A 7,847-nucleotide genomic window follows, 5' to 3' on the forward strand; every position below is an offset into this window, starting at 1 on the left:
TGGAGAAAAATAAGTGGAGACGATGTCTCTGGGTCTGGAAAGCATTAGTGGTAAGTCCTGAGGATAAAGCTTCTTCACATCACTTTCCCTTAATGAGCATCTAAACCAGAAATACAACACAGTGCCCAGTGTCAGGCCTGCACATCTGCTACTCACATCCCGGCAGGGGTTCCAGCTTTCTGGAGGAGGACTGAACTTCTCTGTAATATCCATTATTCCCCTGAAGTCATGCATGGGCTTTTGGAGTTAACACAGCCAACTGACTTGGCTAAAGTAAAAACCAATCTGGGTTTTTAGCTCTCTCTGTGATCCTTAAAAGCAAACCATATATATCTTCTCTATTACCAATAGACCTTCACTGAGCACTAAATATAGCGAAGGCACTAGGTAAATATTATGAGTGTGTAAAGAATATGAGATAAATAAGGCATCTTTATTATAAGGCGAATCCTGGTAGGAAAAACAGATATATGAACACATAATCTAAAAATATTTAAACATTTTAATACCTTGTTCATGCATACATCTAGTCCCTGCTTATTAAACTCTAGACTTCCATGAGAGTCAAGAGGACCCCGGCAGTTCTCAAGTGCTGTTTTTGATGCCTTTGTGGAGTCCCTCACACACTGAAGGAGGCTGACCTGGGTAACTAGTAAGGTCCTGCAGAAATGATGGTGTGTGACCCCAGGCCAAGCATAAAAGACCCTGAGGCTTCTGCCTTACTCTCTTATACCACTCACGCCAGGAATTCTAGCAGTCTCAGCGGGGAGGTCCGCATTATGAAGAACTGAGACCTCTTACCACCAAGAAGCACTAACTCACTAGCCACAAGAGCAAGCCACCTGGAAGCACATCTTTGGCCCCATCAACCCTGTAGATGACGGTAGCCCCAACTGACATCATAAGTGAAATCTCATCAGAGACTCTGAGCTGTTCCTGGATTCCTCCTGATCCACAGACACTGAGCAAGAAGTGAAAAATAAAATAACAGCCGAAACCGGTTTGGCTCAGTGGATAGAGTGTCGGCCTGCGGACTGAAAGGTCCCAGGTTCGATTCCGGTCAAGGGCATGTCCCTGGGTTGAGGGCACATCCCCAGTAGGAGGTGTGCAGGAGGCAGCTGGTCGATGTTTCTCTCTCATCGATGTTTCCGGCTCTCTATCTCTCTCCCTTCCTCTCTGTAAAAAAATCAATAAAATATACTTTAAAAAAATAACATTAAAAAATTGATTTCAACATCTATGTCTTAAGGTAATTTACTATGCAATGATAAACAACTAATACAATTTCTATAATGTAAATCGGTATTAACCATCTTGTACTTTAGTCAAGAACAAAGCATAGGCTTTGGATTGCTGTAACAGGATTGGTGATGAATTTCATGATGGGACATCTTGTCCGAATCCTTGCATTGCTAAAAATTAAAATAAGTAAGATAACTAGTGAGGACTTAAGGTATAGTCTGAAGCCATAAAGAGTAAAGTTTTTTTCGTCCTTTTAAATACTTGTCTTCTTTAATTGTGATTAACCTATTCATAGAGTCTGGAATGTTGGTTTGGTTTTTCAAAAATATTTGTTACTAAAGTTATATGGATGTGGGTTAAAGTATTTAACTAGAGATGATTTAGTGCTGTCTCCATAGCATAACATATTCACATCCGTTATGAATAGGAGAAAAGGGAAGCCATTACAGCACGTGTTTGAGAAACTGATCAGCATTCCCAGGTGTGCCCTATGGAACAGGTATGCTAGTAAATATTCCAGTCATGTGCATTGCCACTGAAGTTAATCCACTCGTAAAAACAGCAGATGAGTTATACCATTGAGTGAATACTTTGTGAGGAGTTTTTGATAACTTCATAAAGGAGGGTAAGGTTTTCACATGCTTTTGCATGAGACGGGGAGCAGGTTTGTTTGCAAGAAACAAGAAAGGTTGTCTAGGAATCTCAGATAATCCATACATATGAGCAGAAGTGGGGTAGGGAGACCAGGCAGAGTGTAGGTGAATTCGTTAAGAGGTGGTTTATCGTTCAGCTAGGCATGATTCAGTGGTTGAGCATCGACCTATGAACCAGGTGGTCACAGTTAAATTCCTGTTCAGTGTAATGGGCCTGGATCGCGGGCTTAGTCCCTAGTACAGTGATAGCGAACCTATGACGCGCGTGCCAGAGGTGACACACGAACTCATATTTTTGTTTAATTTTTCTTTGTTAAATGGAATTTAAATATATAAAATAAATATCAAAAATATAAGTCTTTGTTTTACTATGGTTGCAAATATTAAAAAATTTCTCTATGTGACACGGCACCAGAGTTAAGTTAGGGTTTTTCAAAATGCTGACACGCCGAGCTCAAAAGGTTCACCATCACTGCAAGGTGTGCAGAAGGCAGTGGATTGTTGATTCTCCCTCATCATTGATGTTTCTATCATTTTCTCCCTCCTCCTTCCTCTATGAAGTAAATAAAAATATTTTTTAAAAATGTTAAAGGTGGTTCATCTTGCTAGAAATGAGGGTGTACACATGCAAGCAAAATGAAATGAATGGTGAAGGCATGGAGCCAGGGGAACAAAGAACTTAAGGTAGAGGAGAGGGGAACTGGAGACAGATGTGTGTTCCCATCAGATCTAATTTTATGTAGAAAAAGAAGAATATGGGTTTAGAAGAAAGGGAGATTAGGGCCCAGAAAGCCATTAGCCCGTTAATATCCAGAAAAGAGAAACATATGTATGTTGGTATAAAGCCATTATTACCTGAAAGAAGTAAGATAAGACAAAAGCAACTATTCCACATGTTTTCTGATCCTAACCCTTGTATATTCACTTATTTCAGCATGGTCTCATTTAATAGTACACTCATTCCACTAATAAGGTTACATAGAGTGCTTTCTCTGTAGTTTGTGCTTAGAGGCAACTCAGGACATGGCTGCCAACAAGATAGACCTGGTCTTGTACCCTTCATAGATCTTCTTCTTCCAGTTACCACCCTATATGCTTTTTTTTTAATTATCCATTTTACTGCTAATTCCTTACTTAACAATAACTAAGCAGCTCCCAATAAAAATGTAAGTACATAGACATATAATTCTTCCTTGACCTGATATTTCTAAACAGCTATTGCTCTTTCTCTTCTCCACCCAATGCATCTGAAAAGAGTAATGATATTCTCACCTCATTTAGTTTCCCAATTCCTAGCTCTCTGGTTTTATTCCCACCTATGCACTAGAACCACACTGGACCTTTTTATGGGATCATTAATAAGTACTGTTCTACGGCACTTAAAACAGTTTTTCACAATCTCTTTCAACACAATATCTTCTACAACACCGTTACCTCCTAATTCTGCTATTTCCCTTTTGATTCTTTCTCAGCATCAAATGGCAGTATTTGCCCAGTATTTACCTTAGAACCACACTCTGTCTTCTCTGATTTCCACTCCTTATTATAAAAAGCAATCCTATCCAAACACATCACCTTCAACTACAATTCTGAATAGTTAATATTTTCAGAAATTATTTCATGAGTGGACACTGTGATCCAGGCACAGTTCTGATGCCAAGAATCACAGAATAAGCAAGCCAAGTCCTTGCCCTCGATGGTTTTATTTCTAGGAAGGGAATAAAAAGTGTGTCAAGAGGCCATGCATGCTATGATGGAAAGCTTCATGATCTCAACTCTTTTTGTCACATTTGATCCCTCTCTTAAACTCAAACTCCTACCTTTCCAACTCTCCTAAACATTTCCTTAAGTATTTAAACTTAATCACATCCCAAACTGAATTCAGCATCAATTTGTTTCTACCTGCCACCTTGTCAAGAGTTTATTCTCATTTTCATTTTTTTTTCTCAATGAGTGAAACTACCATCTACCAAGTTCCTTGAATTTTGACACATTTGTTGTATGGTCAGTGGTATTATTTTTCAAAATAGTAAAACTCATGGCCTTTCCTTGCACAAATTCTCTTAGTGGCTTTCCATGTAAAATCAAACTCCTAAGATGGCACAGAAATGAGCAACCTTCCATAATCTGCTTCCTGGATCTTGTCTCTTAAGTATACCCTCTAGCAGAGCTTTCTTTGGCCTCATCACTTTGCTCATGCTCCTCCTTTTGCGAATCACATCCTCTCCCACTCAGTCCCTCTCCATCTAGCTTACTCCAATTTAGTCATTGCCCAAGGTTTTGCTGGCCTGTAATATCCTCTTGGAAATATGTATTATGCTTACCTTTCCACTTGAGATTGGTGTCCCTAATGTCTATGTTCCCTTAACCATAGACTTATCTTGTAATTTATTGTAACCATATTACATGGTAAATTCTTATACTTCTTGTCCTTCTCCCACATTCAAATGTAACTTTCTTGAAGGTAAGAACAGTTTTCTCCATCTTTCCCCCAAAGTTTAGCACAGTGCTACCCATTGAGAAAGCCTAATAAAGAGTTTGCAATAATGAATGAGTTGAGTATATTGCTAAGTCCTATGCCGATACCTATATATAATGCTTACTTATTATATTGCCACCTACCTACAGGGACCATTCTATTGGAATAATTTCATATATTGTTATTCATACACCAGTGTGTTCTATTCTGTGATTTTAAACATGGCAAAGTGGTCCCTTAAGCGACTATTCACTCCAACTCCATTGCTGGTAATGTGTTTTGACTTGTTCTTCAATTTACCTTAAAAGTAGAGCTATGTAGATCCCATGCACAGCCATCCATTTTTAATCCCAAAGAAGCTTATTAAAAGATTGTAAATCTTTCTTCAGCACCATACCTGTCCCTCGCATGCTGTGGTATGAGCATCTCTCATCTTGTTTGTCCAAATGAAAACAAAGCAACTGTTGTTCACATTTTCTCTCTGACACCATCTGTCATCTCCCTCATCTCCCTGTCATCTCCTAAATTACACTGCTTGTATTTATAAGGAAAAAAAAAAGTGGAGAGAAGCAAATTATAGACTTTTGCTTAAGAGAAGTAATCTTTAAACTTTTCACCATTACCCCACTCTCCAACATGATTTGCATGTTTTGTGTGACTCTTCTCAACCACAGCAGATCTGGACTGAGTCTCTCAGAAGCCTTCCTCACAGCCAGTGGTCACAGAGTGCGCTGGAGTCCCACGGACCAGGGCATTGTCAGCTACGGCTGAAAAGTGGATCCTAAGCTGACTGCATTGCAAGGGCATGAAAGGGAGGAAAATTGTCACACTTGTCAAGATTGAGGTTTGTTGAGGTTCCCCCCAGCCCCCCACAGCGAAACAAAGAAGGCAGTGTTCTTGCAGCCTCTTGAATGCTCACTCAAAGGCATACTGCTGTGCAGCTATTTTGTAAATGCAGAGAAATGGGGAATGATCATATTCCGAGGTAGCTAAAGGCTGTCTGGATTCCTAACTGGCCTGAGCCTCCTTGGGAGAAATGATTAACCTGCCATATGTCATAGCCTGAGGGAAAAATGACAGAGATGGCAGTGAACCAAGTCATAAGGAGGCAAAATAGGCCAAATAGTAATCCAAAAATGTACTATCATTTATTCATTATTTATTCATTTATCAAATACTAGAGGCCCGATGCTCAAAAGTTGTGCAAGGGGCTCTCTCCTCGCAGCCCTGGTTTCGTCCGGAAGGACAACCGATCTAATTAGCATATTATACTTTTATTATTATAGATTTTTATGAGTAACTATGTTGTATCTAGCACTGTTCTATGTGTGAGGGATGAATTAATGAACAAAGCTGAGAAAGAAAATCTATCTCCATGATTCAACATTCTAGTAGGGGAAAATGAAACAGATTATAAATGTAATAATTATAATTATATTTATAATTATAAATATAATCATGTTAGAGAGTATCAGGTGCTAAAGAAACAAAAAGAACATGATAAAGGAAAGCAAGAGAGTGAAGAGTCAACTTGTCATTTTAAATGGGCCTACATTGAGAAGGTGGAAACTGAGGCAGTGGTTCAGAAGAAGAGAAAGTGAACTCTGGCTGTTTGGAGAAAAATTATTCCATGGAGTTGAACAGGTAGTGCAAAGACCCTGAGGCAGGCGCATGACTTTAATGCTGGTGAAGAAGCAAGAACAGGGTGTCTGGAGTAGCCTGAGCCAGGACAGTGTTGTAGGAAATGATGATAAAGAAATAACAGACCAGGAGTGAGGTCAGATTGTATAGGGTTGTATGGGCTATTGTACTGACTTCAGCTTTCACTAAAAGCAATGGAGAGCTATTGAAGAATCTTAAGTGGCCTGATATGACGTGACTTAGGTGTTTACAGCAGCTATGCACTTGCCATGTAGAAAATAATCAGTAGGAAGATTATTTCAGATCTTAGTCACTCAGGCACTGAAAGACATGTACTCTCATTTGATCATTTTAAAGAGAAGAAAACTGAAGTACAACAAGGTGCAGCAGTTGAACAAGGCCATTCGTTATTAAAGGATGGATCCAAGATGTATGCTGTGAAGTGAGCAATGATGTGTATCCCCCATGCCTGCAGAAATATTGATTATGGTTTAATTGCACTAATGCTTGGGGTTACTAATGGGAGCTTAAGTATGTCAGGAAACAGTCCATAGACTTTTGGGTACTACTGCTTGAATTAATTTCCAGACTACATATAAATCATGTGATTGAAAACTGTGACCAAAATTACTGGAACACACTTTTAATAGTTAATCAACCAGTTTTGCATTTAAAGAGGGAAGAGCTCCCTGTCTGACGCACAGATGTATCTGCCAATTGCTTCCAACCATTTCATGAGGATTCCATGTGCCGTTAGAGAGGTATAATCCTTGTTCCGTTTCTAACTCTTGCTGAGTTGATATCTTACCAAGTTCTTGGTAATAACCCCATCCTTCGTCTAAAAGATGCAGCATTTTTCTATATCAAAGGTCAGAAAAAATAATCAAACTAAATAAAAGCAAACACTACAGTGGTAATCAGTGGTTTTCAGTGAACATTTTTTCCTTCATCAAGTTGAACATACATAATCTCTGCTGTTAGTAAAGAGCTACGCATAAAAACTTGTGGCAATAAAATCAATAAAGCTAAAAAGATATACACTAACAAGTGAAATCTTAAAAGTTTGGTACCTACACTCACACCAAAATAGTTGAAAAGAATTAATGGAATCTGAGGAGTTTCCACTTAATGCAGGTAACCCTGGATTTTGGGATGGATCACAAAAAGCAAATGTGCGGGGAAAATCTCTTCTGCAAAGTTAATTAATTATAAATGATACAATTAATTAAGGAGGTAATTTAGAGGGCATTTTTAATATGCCAAATTATCTGATTATTCGATTGCAGACATGACGGTCAAACCGAATAAATTCCAGACTTCCTGAATGTTGTCATTTGTGATTGAATACGACTTTCTTGTGTTAGATTTCCCTTCTCATTGGCACAAAAGCAAATGACTCAGAATGTACACTTTTGCCATTCTCTTCAGGTGAGACTCAAGTTTCAAAGATTGTCATAACGTTCAAATTAACTAAATCTTGGAAATGTTAAAGCTTCACATGAGGGAGGAATATCCTAAGGTTGTTTGTTTGTTTTTGTTTGTTTAGTTATTTACTATATGAGCCTTACAAACTATAGCTATAACTATCACATGAAGTGGTTTGCTTATGTAATGTAAGCATTAAAAACAGTAGCCTCTAAATATTTGGCCTCACATGGAGACGAACATCTGGATAATGATTTATTAAGAAAATGAATCAGCCCTGATCGGTTTGCTCAGTGGATAGAGCGCTGGCCTGGGGACTGAAGGGTCCCAGGTTCAATTCCGGTCAAGGTCATGTGCCTTGGTTGCGGGCACATCCCCAGTGGGGGGTGTGCAGGAGGCAGCTAATC

Source organism: Myotis davidii, unplaced genomic scaffold (genome assembly GCF_000327345.1).
Source record: "Myotis davidii unplaced genomic scaffold, ASM32734v1 scaffold53, whole genome shotgun sequence".
Taxonomy (NCBI): Eukaryota; Metazoa; Chordata; class Mammalia; order Chiroptera; family Vespertilionidae; genus Myotis; species Myotis davidii.